At 42.9% G+C, this 16,401-nt stretch overlaps 1 long non-coding RNA gene across 1 annotated transcript; it reads left to right on the top strand.

Moving 5' to 3' along the window:
* The first annotated feature begins 10,859 nt into the window (after positions 1-10,859).
* Positions 10,860-12,714, top strand: LOC143274153 (uncharacterized). Its single transcript, XR_013052585.1, has 3 exons — positions 10,860-11,009; positions 12,038-12,239; positions 12,606-12,714. It is a non-coding gene; the product is annotated as an uncharacterized LOC143274153 (long non-coding RNA).
* The last annotated feature ends 3,687 nt before the right edge of the window (positions 12,715-16,401 follow it).

The following is a 16,401-nucleotide window of genomic DNA, read 5'->3' on the forward strand; positions in this document are numbered from 1 at the left end:
ATATCAGTAGTTTAGTTTCTTGTGGTTGCAGACTGAGGTCTTTAATATATATGTATATATAGAGAGAGTATGTGTGTGTGAGTGTGCAACAACACATGTGTGAGGTCAGAAGACAATTTTCAGGAGTTAGTTCTCCCTTCCCATCATGTGGTGTCTGGGGATCACCCTTAGGTGTCAGGTTTGGTAGAAAGTGCCTTTACCCATTGATCATTTCACTGGCCCATGAGGTCTTGATTTCTTGTGGGCTGTCACAGGTTGATCTTAGTTTTAGAGGCTGCTTTTATGCCCTATTCTATATCTGAGTCACTATGGCACTCCACAAATCCCATTCACATCCGAATCCCACTCACAGAAGGCAGGGTGTGATGGCGGGTCTTCATTGTCAGCTGGACTGGATTTAGAATCACCTAGGAGACACACCTCTGTCTGTGAAGAAGTTTCAAGAGACAGTTAATGGAAGCAGGAAGACCAGCTTCCAGTGTAGGTGACGCCTTCTAACAAGTGGCTCAGATGTGAAGAGGGCTGAGCATAAAGCATTGCCTTTGCTGTTTCCTCCTGAGTGTGACCATCACTGCCACTGCCATTGTCTGGCGACACCACACTCCAGCATCTTGGGCCTTTCAGTGTGGACTCAGTATGTAGTCTCCAGGGACTTCCAGGTGGGAAGCACTGGATTGGGATTGCTGAGGACTGCTGCGTATCCATCCAAGGGTGTGCACAGCCCTTGCTACCCTACCCAGCCCCTACCTACTGTGCAAGCTGATCTAATGAACTCTCTCTCTCTCTCTCCCCCCTCTCTCTGTACGTGTGCATGTGTGTTCCGTTCAGAATCCTGCCTGCCACACAGGCTTATAGAAGGATGTGTGTCTTTGAAGAATCATGACTTCTGCCAGCCACAGTGGTGACAGTGGTTGAGAGCAGCATGTGTTTTGAAAAGAAGATCTGAGCACAGAGGTTGTCCACACAGAACATAACCTGAGTAGAAGTGTTTAATTTTAGAAGACAATGTCCCCCCAAAACCATGGTTAAAGAAAAGAAAAAAAAAGAGAATGCTAAAGAGGTGGTGACCCTCAGATGTTAGAGTCCTCCATGCTAGTCACAGACTTCTGTTGCCGCCAAGTGGGCTGACCCCTGAAATTCCAGTACTCAGTAGGCTGAGGTAAGGATGGACATGAGTTGAAGGCCAGCTGGACTGCACAGTTAGAGCTTGTCCCCCACATAAGCCAGTTTGTCAGCCAACCAACCAATAAAAAAGAATGCCCACCTGCTTTGTTTCCACACACCAAACTCTCTGAGCAGAGACAGGCAACTTGGATTCTGGGCATCTAGCTCTCTGTGAGTGTGTGTCACAGAGTGCACGCCACATGAGTGCAGTGCCTGCAGAGGCCAGAAGAGGGTGTCAGGTCCTCTTGACTTGGAGCTACAAGAAGTTAAGGGCTGTCCAACAGGGGGGCTGGGAATTGATCCCAGGGTCATCTGGAAGAGCAGCAAGTGCTTTTAAGCACTGAGCCATCTCTTTAGCCCCAGGGTAGCTCAATTTTTAAGCTCTTTGCTTTCTCACCCCCTTGATAGCTGCAGGTCACTTCATTTAACCTGCTTTTTCTGTTAGATGAGAAACTGAAGTCAGAGGAGGGCACGAAAGAAAATGACTTTCTGGGCTCTGTCACATTACTAGAGTTCATGCCACCCACAGAGTCAGACGGCAGGAGATTCTTGTATGCCATGTTTCTGTGGAGTGTACCTGTGCTTCTTTTCATGTGTTCATTAGTCTGCTGTCAAGTGCCCGGTCCTACAGTGTAGTTGCTTTGGACTTAGTAGTTAATAACATGCAACTTTTCCTCTTATACATGCTGTTTGGATGACCTGGAAGACATCAGCTTTAGTCTCCCCATCCATGATTTGACTCCATCTAGACTCAGAAGCATCAGTTTTATACAGAAACAAGTGTTGGTTCCTAAAAGTTAAATCACAACTGGCACATCATGCCATTGATGTTCAACTTGGGTATTGTAAAACCCATCTACAAAGAAAGAAATCAATTTAGTCTAGATTTTTGATGCATTCCAAATTGACATGAATCTTTTTGTTAATATATTTATTTAAATTAATAAATGAAACCAGGGTCTTCAGACAGAAAGGAACTCTCAGTGACTGATTTGATGTGAGGATTGATTGGTATTGCAGTAAGATAATATGGAAATCACCTACCTGCCAAGATTATCTGCAGTCCTGGTTTTGATGATAACGTAAGTGTACTTTATCTCCCAATATTGCCTAACACAGAGGTGTTCAAATCCCGGCTTCTAGTTTCTTCCTGAGTAAATTGTCTAAACAAAGTGTTCACAAAACAAGACAATATCAGGTATAACTGAGTGCAATTCATAGTCACTTCATAGATTTTGATAGAGTCTCTCATGTGTATTTCCTAGAAATGGAAAATGTGAATGGAGTGACTCTTTGGAAAAACATACCATTTCCTATTCTTTACTTTTAGTCAAGTTGAAAGAAGATGGAATTAAACTGTCATTTTCACTTGATCCCAAGTTTCTAAATTAATTCCAAGAATATTGTAGAACAGATGCAAGATGTGTAATATAAATTGGAAGTCATTTCACCATGTCTGGGCATGTGGCTCAGTTGGTAGAGGACTTCTCTCCTATGCATGAAGCTCTGGTTTCCACCCCCAGAACGGCATAAACTGACTGTGTTGGTGCACTTCTGTAAGTTCAAGGCCAGCCAGGGCTACATGAGATCTTGTCAGGGAGAGAGGTAGGGGTCAGGGATGAGGTCTCACACTGGACTTCGAGGATGCTGGCATTATGGTAGATTGGGCAGCTATACCCAGAGCCTTCTGCAGATACGAGAGTTTACTACTCTCTTACTCGTCAGTGGAAGTGCTCCAGATTCACCAGATATGCCTGGAGACCTGATGAGGGAGGCCCCAGATGTCATCAGCATGCACATTCTCATCCTACAGATGTGGTTCTTATTTAATCAGCATTCCATGAAGAGCTTGCTCATAACACAGTTGCGGGGTGGGGTGGGGGGGCCCGGGCAGACTTTCTTCCTGGCTGATATTCAAGCAGGAAGTTTCTTCATGTGCCTACTAGGAGGTCCATATGTCATTAAGAGCAATGATAGACTGTGGGGGTTCAAATCTGACCTTATGCCAAATGGGTGATACTCAGAATGCTTATGAAATTGTTTAACTTGCAACCATGATATGTAATGAAAGAGAATGGTTGTTGGTCATTGACATAGCCAAGGTGCTTGCTTACCATGATGTACTTCTGTGGATTACAGAGTCAGAAAGCTTTTTTGTTTTTTTGAGACAGGGTTTCTCTGCATAGTTTTGGTGCCTGTCCTGGATCTCGCTCTGTAGACCAGGCTGACCTCGAACTCAGAGATCCTCCAGGCTCTTCCTCCCGAGTGCTGGGATTAAAGGTGTGCACCACCACTGCCTGGCTAGCAAGTTTTAATTTAAAAGTAAGGAGGGGAAAAAAATCAAAGAAATTTCTTCTAGGGGATAGGTCATGAGGCTTGTTGAGACAAGAGTGATGTCTTTAATCAACTCAAATATTCTCACAAATCACACTGTGTGAGGTACTCACGACTCGTTACAATCATTACTGGTCCACATTCCTTCGGTTCTTAGCATTTTCTCAAGGATTTGGGAAGCAAATGCTGTTTTCCTTGTGGCTGATTGCAAGCTTGTCAATAGATGTGGCATAATTATTATTATTTTTATTGCAATTTAGGGATGACAGAACTGTGACTTTGTCAATGCTTGTATTGACCTTGGAGAGTTATTACAGTTGCCTTTTATCAGATAAATGGAGAGCTGTAATTTGGTCTCTGCAGACAGAGTATCTGTGAGACCACCACAGACTGGGCTTTCCCATCCTTCTTCACAGTAGAAAGTGACCCTCTTCGAACTCTGGCCACACCCACTCTACGTGGCCCCCACCACACCCACTCTGCAGAGGGTTGTTAACTGCCCCCAACACTCTTACTCCTTTAGGACCACCCAAAGAAAGCCCCTTTGTGTCAGCTTTTATGACCACAACTCTGTTTTGTGGGGGTCTCCAGGCTAAAGAAAGCCACATCTACTATGACCTTTGGTGTCTGTTGTGGCTACTTTTATATCAGCTTGACACAAACGAGAGTCATATTGGAAGGGGAAATCTCAATTGAGAAAATGCACTCACCAGACTGGCCTGTGGGCAAGCAAGCCTCTGGTGCATTTTCCTGATTGATGATGGATGTGAGAGGGCCCAGCTCACTGGGTGATATAAGAAAGCAGACTGATAAGCCGGGAAGAGCAGACAGTAAGCAGCTCTCCTCCCTAGCTTCCGCTTCAGTTCCGCCAGCTTCTAGGTTCCTGCCTGTCCCTATTCGGTTTGAGTTCCTGCCCCGACTTCTCTCAGTGGTGGACTGTGATGTGGAACTGTAAGCGAAAATAAACCCTTTCCTCCCCAAGATGTTTCTGGTTACAGTGTTTTTTCAGAGCAATAGAAGAAATTCTAGCTAAGACAGTGCCTATTTGGAAGGCAATGATAATTATACTGATTCTTTCTGTGTGTGTGTGTGTGTGTGTGTGTGTGTGTGTGTGTGTGTGTGTGTGTGTGTGTGTGTTTGCGCGCGCACATATGTATGTAGAAACCAGATGTTAGTGTTGGGTGTTTTCCTCTATTACTTCTCCACTTTGAGGCAAGTTCTCTGGCTTAACCTGAAACTCACTGTTTGGCAAGCCTGCTAGCTACTGAGTGCTATGGATTCTTTTGCCTGTCTTTCCAGCACTGAGATTACTGGTATGTGCTACTGCACACTGGCTTCTGTTACCTAGGTGCCTGGGGTCAAGCTCAGGTCCCTTTGCTTGTGTAGTAAGCACTTTAGGACTGATCCATGTCTCCCGCCCTGAGTATATTAATCCTTACAGAGAATGTGAGGATTAAGGGTCAGCAAGTGTAAGGCACATGGTAGCATGGTGCTCAGGCAGTGACGGCACACCCTCAGATTCTCTCAGGCAGGAGGCAACATTGGTGTGAAACTCTATGCTTTGTTCTCCATGATTTTGTGGCTGGAGGGGAATGATCAGGGCTAATCACCCTGAGGATGTGAGTGTAGAGGCCAAACAAACCACAAATGAACCAGGCAAGTGTCAACTGCTTATCATAACTGCATGGGCTACAAACACTTTTCTATCAATGTCTTATAGATTTTAAGCTACCAGTTTTCAGAAGAAGAACAATTTGTTCTGTGAAGTTTCAGATACCCAAGGGTGTCACCGTCTCCCGAACTGTTTTATTTCTATGATGTTGCTGGATTTTAACATCACAGTTATTACAGTTTGGATCCTAAGTGTTCCACTCAAAGCCCATGTGTTGAAGGATGGTCCCCAGCTAATGGCTCTGGAGGTCATGCAAACTTCAAAGCATTGGGCTTGGTTGGAGGAGGGAAGTCATTGGGAAGCCACAGAGAGGTTATTGGGAGCTTGCATTGAAGAGTATATTTTGTGCCCATCTGCTGTGAGATGGTCTGCATGTCAAATTGCTCTGACTGGTCAATAAATAAAACACTGATTGGTCAGTGGCCAGGCAGGAAGTAATAGGTGGGACTAACAGAGAGGAGAATTGAGAGAACAGGAAGGCAGAGGGTGACACTGCCAGCCGCTGCCATGACAAGCAGCATGTGAAGATACAGGTAAGCCATAAGCCACGTGGCAAGGTATAGATTTATAGAAATGGATTAATTTAAGATATAAGAACTAGATAGCTAGAAGCCTGAGCCATTAGGCCAAACAGTTTAAACAATATAAGTCTCTGTGTTTACTTGGTTGTGTCTGAGCGGCTGTGGGACTGGCAGGTGACAGAGATTTGTCCTGACTGTGGGCCAGGCAGGAAACTCTAGCTACACCCATCCCCCATCTATTTCCTGGCTTCTGATAAGTGAGTAGCTTTGCTCTCACCACACTCTGCCTCAATGTAGGACTATAGTGATGGGGCCAGTTGACCGCTGAGCCCTTGGAAACCGTGAGCCACAGGAGTCTTCCCTACATGATGTTGATTGCCTTAGGTGTTTTGTCCCAGTACTGGGAAACTTGGGTAACATAAGTGCAAGATAAGTGTATTAGAAATACGGTCTGTGAAGAGCATTAATTCAGAGGTGGGCTGGCTCTGCAATACTGTTCAAAGTTTCCACTCTGCGTTATCACTTATCAGTATTTGGGATGTTTGAGTGGGTAGTTTTGGTCTGAGACTAATGTTCAGGGAACTTTAGATGCCATTTCAGGAATCTTAGTGTGACCTCAGCATTCTGGACACTCACCTTTCCAGCACAAGTGGCTTGTCTAAATTTCACTGATTCTCACAAGAATAGGGGTGTTTGGGCAATTTATATTATTGAGAACAAAACCACTTCCCTGTTAAAATCACAGGATTACTAATAAAGCAGAACTGGATATGATAAGAATGCCTACAGTAGCTCTGCTTATGACAATAAAATAAATCTGTACTTATGACAATGAAATAAATCTGTACTTATGTATTAGAGATACAAATCCCATGGTAGTTCATGCAACAGCGCCCCTCCCCCCAAACTTTTCGATGTCAACCTTTGCAGCAACATCAGGCTTGCAAATGTCTCTCAAGTGCATCTCAAATGGTCTTAAAAATGGAGGTCATGAGGAGATGGAGGTTGGGGGTGGGGGGTAGGTCAAGAGAGGGAGGACATGGGGAGGAGGGTGAGGGGTTGGACAGGAAGGGGAGGAGTGCGTAACTGTAAAATGTAAAAGAAATTTCCAACACTACAGGAGCCATCTTGAACAATGGGGATCAGCCATGATAGTGTATTTCTTGAATGTTCCCATTTACAGGTGAGGAGAGTGAATGTGTACCCCTACGTGACAATGGAGTGGTCTAAGGAAGTGATCCAGACTCATGCTAATAGTTTTGGTCTGAATTAAAGCAAATCCTAGGGTTTCATATTTTAAAATTAATGAACATGATATAGTGTTCTCCCTAATAATTTATCCTTTAGTTTAATATTTATGAAGTTCAAAGTTATTACTATTAAATAAAATTGATGGCTCATAAAGCTTACTGTGCTAACTCTGGGCTTTGAGGGGCCCATGGGCTTCTGCCTGGATATCCAGTACTCTAGTTCACAGCTTAAAGTTGAGTATAATTTCTACTTTATTGGACAGTCTTTGCATTTTGACTTAGAAGTAATGCCTCTGATGATTCCTGAGGAAGTGTCAGCTCTCTGAGAAGTTGGGGTACTAGCTCTGTAGCATGCTGGGAACAAAGGGGAGCCTGAGAATGGATGAGGAGAGGGAAAGTAAGGGCTTCTCTCAGGAGCTGCTTGGGGATGGCAGGGTGCATCGCCAGTAGCCTGGGTCCTGGTTTGAATGTAACTGGCCCCATAAGTTCATAGAGAGTGGCACTATTAGGAGGTATGGCTTTGTTGGGAGTAGGAAAGGCCTTGTTGGAAGAAGTGTGTCACTGTGGAGGTGGGTTTTAAGGTCTCATATATGCTCAAGCCATGCCCAGGGGTTCAGTTCACTTCCTGTCAATCAAGATGTAGGACTCTCAGCTACATCTCTAGCACCATGTCTGTCTGCACATTGCCATGTTCCACCATGATGATAATGGACTAAACTACTCTGAAATTATTAGTCATCCCAATGAAATGTTTTTCCTTTATAAGAATTGCTTTTGTTATGGTGTCTCAGCAGGACTTCTTTCTAACTAAGACAGAAGACCTACTCATCTCTGTCTCAGAAGGAACATGACCAATCCCCTCATACTCAGGAATGGTTACAGGATCAAAGTCTGTTCTGGGAGATGAAGTGTATCCCAGATCAAATGTGAGGACCAGTCGATCAATCTGGCTGCCCCATAGAAGGACCAAGCAAGGCTACACAAAGCTGTCTTTCAGGAGGTAGGGAAGCAGAGCTCAGCCTATCATTTGGGTCCAGAGCAGAATTTCTCTCTTGGTGCCTGTCACCATACTGGGATACTTAGAAGACCTTGGCAGAGGAGACCAGGTGGCTATGCTGGCACTTAGTGGAAGGGTAGGGTCTATCCATCCAGTTTAAATTTCAGAGGTTCCTATCTGTTTGGTTTGAAATAAAATGGCCCCCCAAAGGGAGTGGCACTATTAGGAGGTGTGACCTTGTTGGAGTAGGTGTGGACTTTTTGGATAGTGTGTCACTGTGGAGGTAATCTCACATATGCTCAAGCCAGGCCCAGTGAGATGAACCACTTCCTGTTGCCTGCGTGAGATGCAAAACTCTCAGCTCCTTCTCCAGCACCATGTCTGCCTGCATGCCATCATGTCCCACCATGAAGATGATGGACTGAGCCTCTACACTGTAAGCCAGCACAATTAAATATTTACTTTTATAAAAGACACTGTGATCATGGTGTCTCTTCACAGTGATAGAATCCCTAACTAAGATACTATCCTACAGTGAAGTGCTGGAGAAAACAGCCCCTAACTTGATTGGCCCCAAAGCCATTAGCAGTCTTCGGGCTTTTCTAGTTTCAGGATGGTGCTAAGACTGGGCCTGTGCTGGGTGCTGGAGGCACAGAGTCCCGAGGCCAGCGGGAAGGAGAAGAGGAGGGAAGGAGAGAATATGGAAGGCAAAGACACAGCCAAGGTGGAGAAGACCGAGGAAGACTCCAGCAAAGCAACAACAGAAAGAGTTCCTCAGAAGCGGCTGTCTTTCAGGAAGGTGTGTGGCACAGTGAGAAGCTGGCCCAGCACTGTTTCAGCATGATGACATGAAGCAAGATTGGGTTAAGAATAAAATTGTTCAGGCACAGGTAAGGGTCGTTACACTGAGAGTCATCTTGAAGAGGCCAAGAGGGATGTCCGACTTCATAGAGCTTTGTTATTCATTACAATGACTTGGTCTCCCAAGGGATGTGGGTGACTGCTATGTGGTAAAACTCATGTGTGTTCTGGACTCTGCTTTGATTGTAATGTATATATTTAAGTATTATTTAATGCAAATATCTAGACACTGAATAAAAATATTGTGTTCTGCCCCTAAATATCCTTGAAATTTTTACTAAATTAAAAATAGGGGCTGAGACATAGCTCAGTTGGTAGCACACTGCACGAAAACCTTGGTTTGATCCCTAGCACCACATGAAACTGGATGTAGTGGTGCATGCCTGAAATCCCAGCATGGAGGAAGAGGTAGGAGGACCAGAAGTTTGTCTATCAGGAAGTGTGGCTTGTTGGAGTGGGTGTGGCCTTGCTGGAGGAAGTGTGTCACTGTAGATGTGGGCTTTGAGGTCTCATATACGCTCAAGCCACACCCAGTGTGCCAGTCTCTCCTTCTGTTGCCTGTGGATTAAAATGCAGAACTCTCAGCTCCTTCTCCAGCACCATGTCTGTCTGCACACTGCCATGTCCCACCATAATGATAATGGACTAATATAGACAAATTTCTAAACAGTCTTATTAAATAAGAAACACAGAGCCAAATACAGAGTTAAAATCCCAAGAGATCAGAGCACTAATGAAGAGCCAAGATTCCCCTGAAAGAGAGTTTCTTCCTGTCTGACTTGTCTTTTTATTGCCTTTCTGTTTTGCCTTCTCATTGACTCTAAACCCAACCACATGACTTCCTCATCACTGTCTGTCTATAAGACCTCCAGGTCTCTATGGTTGGTACTGGGATTAAAGGTTCATGTCACCACACTTGGTTGTGTCCTTGACCACACAGAGACTCTGCCTGCCATGTGATTGGATTAAGGGCATGGGCTACCACCACCTGAGTTCTGTTCCTGGCTCGCTAATGACCTCTGATCTCCAGGCAAGCTTTATTTATTAACATACAAATAAAATCACATTTCAGCACAATTAAACTATCACCAAAGACTAAACCTCTGAAACTGTAAGCCAGCCCCAATTAAGTGTTTTCCTTTATAAGAGTTGCCATGGTCATGGTGTCTCTTCACAGCAATAGAATTCTAACTAAGACATGGGGCCTTCTGATGTGCCTCCTTGACTCCTCCTCCTAGCCCCATCTACACTGAGTCACTCTCCTCTCCTAGCTGACAGTGTCAGCTGGTTGACTAGACCACAACACTGTGAACCTATGTTGAAGTGCACAACAGTTGGGAGCATCCTGCTATGGGCCCCATCTCCTGGGCACAGAATTTGGGACCCACTTGGGGAAGGGACTTTGGGGACTTGAATTCCACAGATTGAAACAGGTGGACACCATTTACTTTAACAGAAAGAACAAGAATATTTTTATGATTTTTCTTTATACAACTCAATGATTGCAAACAATTCCTGAGCCCAGTGGAAGCCCCTGTTTCTTGGCTTTGTTGACATAATTCCACGTATTCATTTAGCAGCTGGGTTGTCATGCAGTGCTGGGGTTTTCAGTGGGCTTGGCTTTAGTATTAATTGTTAGGAACTGAAGTGAATCTTTAGGATTCATTTCTGTTTCTCCTGGAAGACCAGTGTTTATTCTGGTGGTGCCATTTTTTGTTTGCTGATGAAAGCACAATATGTTCATGCTAATTGGATTTGTCTGTTTGGAAGTGTTTTCTGCTATCATAATGAATGCAAAAACAACAACTATCATTTACAAGAAATTCAAGAAAAATATACTCCTCATGAATGAATGTAAAGTTAATTTTGTTTGGAAACAGCAGAATTTTAAAAGGGAAGACACAAATGTCTGTCAGCTCTTTGCCATCTGCATAGTTTTGGGAGCGTAAAGCACTCTAAAGTGTTGCTCTGAGCATGGAGTTCTTATTAGGGTTTTGAGTGAGTCTCTTGTGTTTAAAAGAGACAAAGGTCTGTTTACTTTGACTTTTTTGCAGAAACAAAGGCTTTTCAGACCAATCAGGCGGGAGGCCAGCACTGCTCCAGATGTGGTCTGAGGACTCTAGTCAAGCAGCTGTGTGACTCACCCTGGAGGAGATAGAAGACTGCAGAAATGAACTGAGCTCTGCAGTGCTGGGGAATAGTATTTTAAAGTATGTTACTTTTGTTTATGTTTTGTTTGTTTAACTCTGTGAAGCTGTGATACTTTGCCTGTCTAGAATACCTGATGGTCTAATAAAGAGCAGAGTAGCCAATAGTGAGGCAGGAGAATGGATAGGTGGGGCTGGCAGGCAGACAGAATATATAGAGGGAGAAATCTGGGGGGAGAAAAAAAGAAATATCCAGAGAAGGAGGAGGACTCCAGGGGCCAGCCACCCAGCCACACAGCAAGCCATGGAGTAAGAGTAAGATTTACAGAAGCAAGAGAATGGGATAATTTAAGTTAAGGAAAGCTGGCAAGAAACAAGCCAAGCTAAGGCTGGACATTTATAATTAAGAATAAACCTCTGTGTGTGATTTATTTGGGAGCTGGGTTTTTGCCCCCAAAAGGAGCAAAAACAAACAACAACATTTTGGCGTACCAACATGATGCTCAGATTTCCACGTAGGGCTTGAGAAAGCTTTGGGAAAAAAAAAGGATATAGCTCCTTTAAGATTTTATGCCTGATGGTAAGCCCCTGACTAGCTAGTATGTTAAGTAGGAACAGAAAATCTAAGTAAAAATGCCTGTCACAGTGCAAGCAGCGGCATTCTAGAGCTCTAGGAAGGTTGAATGCAGTTCTTGTTCAGACAAACCTCTGGCCAGCTGTGAGTTTCACACTTGGCTTTCATGACCTGAGAAGTGGGTGGAGCCAGCTGAGAGCCACATGTGGAGGATCCTAGGTGTAGGTTAGTATTTAAAGTTTTGTTCATATAGTCAAAAAAATGCTGAAAATATGCAGTGAAAGAGGTCTAGATGGAAAAACCTTTAAATGGGTTACAGTGTGTTTAAGAATGTGCATAGGCTTAAGAAAAAGGGTATAGTCATAGGAAGAAATGGATAGTTTAAAAATAATACCACAGTCTTTAAAGAGAGAGTAAAAGTAACAAAAGAAAAAAGCCACATAAGATGGGAAATACACAGGTAGTCGGGATCCTGTATGTTACTGTGTTGATTTTGAATTTTTTGATTGTTAAATAGCAAAGGACAACTGCAAAGAGACCTGGAATTAAAAGAGGGACTGTTGAAATGAATCAGCCTATATATCTTAGGAATGCCTTAACTTTTAAAAAGTCAAAAATGTATTTGTCAAATTGGAATAAAAAATGCTTTGGAATTTTGTTCCCATGGGAGATGGAGGCTGTGGATTCCTTCAGGGTTAATATGGATCAGGTTTGATCAGGTAAGACCCCCCCGAATCTTGACAGATATCTATCAGCAAAGGTTACTGCTAGTCTTTCCAGGACTTGGTCATTATCTCAAAATTTTCTCCCTGCGACCCTAAAGATCCATAGACAGCAGGAAGCAGTTTGGAGAACACAATGTCCACATTCCCAAGAGGGATGTGGGAGGCTTTTGGTTATTTTATGGGTGATGGATGTTTGTTATCATTTAGGGGAATATAGTATATTGATGAAAATTTAAGGTTGTTTTTGTTACCACATATTGTATATATGTTTCTACTCTTTTTTTAAATAAAAAAATTGTATTTACTTAGAAGCATTCAGAATGTCAACAAAACAGTTGCAATTTTTTTTTGCAATTACAGAATGGTGTTCAGTTAACAGAACAACAATTATCTTCGTAATAAGCTGCATCAGAGACAACTGAAGATGAAAAAAAAACAAAAACAAAAAAATAAAAACAAACAAACAAAATACCTACCGTCCCCATATATAACTAATTTGTGCTGTGCACCAACAAGAACCTGCTTTAAATTTCCATGCCAATTTACAACCCCAGACTGTACCAGGCAAGGTTAGTGGCTATTGAGAATACCACCAGGACAGGGCTATCTAAAGACACATTTAGTAGTGTGTTAACTATACAAAAAAAAAGACACTGTACAGTTTAAAAACAGATCTTACACAGCCTTACATTTCATTTTTTCTTTAAAAGGAGTGAGTTGTGTACAGGGGGGTTAAATGCTTTATAGACAAGAAAAAAACTGCGCTAGAACCAACTTATTCATCATCATCTTCTTCTTCATCTTCGTCTTCCTCTTCTTCCTCCTCTTCCTCATCCTCTTCATCCTCATTCTCATCTTCCTCTTCCTTCTTTTTCTTGCTCTTTTCAGCCTTGACAACCCCCTTCTTCTCTGTATCGGGTTTTCCTTTAGGCCTGTAGGCAGCGATGTCCTTCTCGTACTTCTCCTTCAGTTTGGCAGTCTTCTTCTCGTAGGGCTGCTTGTCGTCCACAGCTCCACCAGCTTCTTCTTCGCCACATCCCCGATGGACAAGCTCTGTTGTTAGATAATATTACATCCTTCTGGGTCTTTGAAGACTAAATAGTTATGGTTGCAGTTTTCCTTAGTTATGATACAAAGTAAATTAGGTATAAAACTTTGGATTCACTAAGATAGGGTAGATAATGCATTATTTTCTCTGAATATGCTAACTACAAATGGACAGAGTATTGTAAATGTAATTCTTACTTGATAACTGTTTTTGTTGTATGTAGTTATACTATGTTAAAATTAAAACCTTTCTTTTTATTTAGACAAAAGGGGAAATGTTACAGAATATTATTTTAAGGTGTGTTACTTTTGTTTATGTTGCATGTGTTTTAACTCTGTGAAGCTGTGTTACTGTGCCTGTGTAAAATACCTGATGGTCTAATAAAGAACTGGCCAATAGCAAGGCAGGAGAAAGGATAGGTGGGGCTGTCAGGCAGAGAGAGTATATAGAAGGAAAATTGTGAAAAGAAAAAAGAAGTATCCAGAGAAGGAGGAGGACTCCAGGGGCCAGTCACCCAGCTACACAGCAAGCCACTGGGTAGGATTAAGAGTAAGATGTACGGAAGTAAGAGATCAGAAAAAGCCCAGAGGCAAAAGGTAGACTTTTCCCCCTTAATTTAAATTAAGGAAAGCTGGAAAGGCTGGGCATTTATAATTAAGTAAAAGCTTCTGTGAGCAATTTATTTGGGAGCTGGGTGGCGGGTCCCCAAAGAGAAAAGAGTAAAAATACAAATGACACTACTGTAGGTTGCTACCTCAGTCACATCCAAGACATGACCTGTGGTGGCTGTTTCAGGGGAGTATAGATGGTTCTGGTAGCCAAGTTGCATGGTGCATCATGTGTGGCAAGGCAGTCATGCCCAGTAGGGACTCATTGAACTTAAAAGCAGATGTCTTGGGCTTCTCAAAGAATTAGAAGCCTGTGTCTTCTAATTCTTCCAATACATTCGTAACTCAACCCAAAGCTCAGTTATATGTATACTATTCCCTGTGACTAGTGACAATCTAATTCAGGTTTCAGATGTATTTCGTGCATTGAAAGCTTTATTATATTTTTTGACAAGGTCTGGAAGGGTGAATGCAAAAATGTAAAATGAAGTTATATAGATTGGGCTACCCAAAATTGTCTTCAGATTTTTAAAAAATTGTTCTTCATTTTTGTCTGATTTTACCTGGTATAGGCTTACATAAAGACAAATTCAGACAACTCTGTAATGTCCTTTTAGCATGTTCTCCCACAGCCTGCTACCCTTTCTTTCTCTTCCTTCCCATTCCATTAAGTTAGTCCCCTCTGGTCCCCTAGATGCATCTGCTTCTGTTTACATGTTATTAAGTAAACATACGATTTTGTGCATCCATCTAAAACCTAGAAACCACAAAAGTAACAATCACTTGGGATTTATCTTTCTGGGGCAGATTTAATTCATTTCATATGATCGTCTCCATTTTCCTCCAAATTGCACAACTTTGTTCCGCTGAATAGCTGAGAAATATCCATCATGGAGAAATGGTTCAGTAGCTGAGAATGATCTAGTCCCCTGTAGAGGACTAGAGTTTGGTTCCCAGCAGTCATGTCTGGCAGCCCACAACTCCAGCTCCAGGGAATCCATAACCCTTTTCTGGACTCTGCAGGTACTGTACTTACGTGCACATACACATATGTTGACAGACACATATGCATAATAAGAAAATAAATCTTTGAAACCATTCAATTTTATGTGTATGAATATATATTATATATTACATTTTCTTTATCCATTTCTGAATCAATAGACACAGATTGGTTCTGTAAGTTAGTTTTTTTTGTGAATAAATAAGGCTGCTGTAAACATTGATGTGAAGTATCTTTTTTTCACACATTGAACTGGTATCCAAGGATGAATATATGACAGATCTAATCTTAGTTCTCAATAACAAGAGAAACTATAGAATATACACAAGCTTATGGAGACAGGATAGCACACTGTTGAGTGATAATGGATCAGCAAGTCAATTAAGAAGGACAAATTTAAGTTACCACAACTGAATGAAAATGAGACCACAGCATAACCCGTGGCGTGGATGGGAGGGCATAAGAAGCTGTCTGGGGTTCTTGGTGACCCGAGTCTCTGCCTCAGGATCTTCAGCTCCAAGGTCTTGCTGACCACAGTGTGTCTGATCCGTGGATGTAGGGCTAGCTATTCCAGCAGCCCCAGTGTGCTGTCTTTACTCCCCGCCCCGCCCCCACCCTCCCCCCGCCAGCTGCTTCACTCAGAACCGACCACAGGGCCATTTCTAACTTAAACTGAAAATAGGGGCTTTGAGAGGGACTAACAGCACTTTGGCCCTGGTTATATGCTGCTAGTTTTATTTTCAAGGACAATGCCAGGTGCCCATCACGAGGCACTTTTGGCAGTTTGATTTCCCAGTATGCACTTGGGTAAAGTAATTTCCTGTATATTTGGCTCATTTGCCTTGACTATGACGTTGTACGCACCTGTGGCTTTAGGAGAGTAGACTGGTGAGGAGAAGAAAATGTCTCTTGGATGGAATGTAACATACCCTCCTTTATCATGCTTTTTTAGTCAATTTCCCCCCCTTTTCCCCATATAGAACAATATAAAAAAATACCCACTTCAATGTAAGAGTCTCTGGCTCAGTAGTTCTAGAGACTTTACTGTGGGATGCATTCTCATTTGGGAGGCAGTGTGGAGGCCATTGAATGTACTGCCTTGCATTCCCCAAGCATATCATATCTATCTTTTATTTTTAAGATATTTATTCTTTCTATGGTGCACCCAGTCTTTAGAGGAACATCTGCATCACAACTACTTCTCCCAAGGCTCAGGATTCGCCATGGAAGAGGGGATGGAAAGACTGTAAGTGATGGAGGTTGTGGTTGACGCTGCAAAGTAGCATTTTTTTATTCCAAAATGAAAAGGCTGTTGCACCCATGAACTCAGCAGCTGTGACTGCATGTGTGTGCAAAACCTGCACAAGACAAAGCCAGCCCACATCCAGCATGCAAGGGAGGGGCTCATGAAGACCCACCCCTAGCTTCGGAGCTCTTAGTGATTGATGACTGCTTGGGGAGAGAGAGTTTGTGTTCTTTGGATACAGCCCCTGATAG

This window comes from Peromyscus maniculatus, chromosome 7 (genome assembly GCF_049852395.1).
Source record: "Peromyscus maniculatus bairdii isolate BWxNUB_F1_BW_parent chromosome 7, HU_Pman_BW_mat_3.1, whole genome shotgun sequence".
Classification (NCBI taxonomy): domain Eukaryota; kingdom Metazoa; phylum Chordata; class Mammalia; order Rodentia; family Cricetidae; genus Peromyscus; species Peromyscus maniculatus.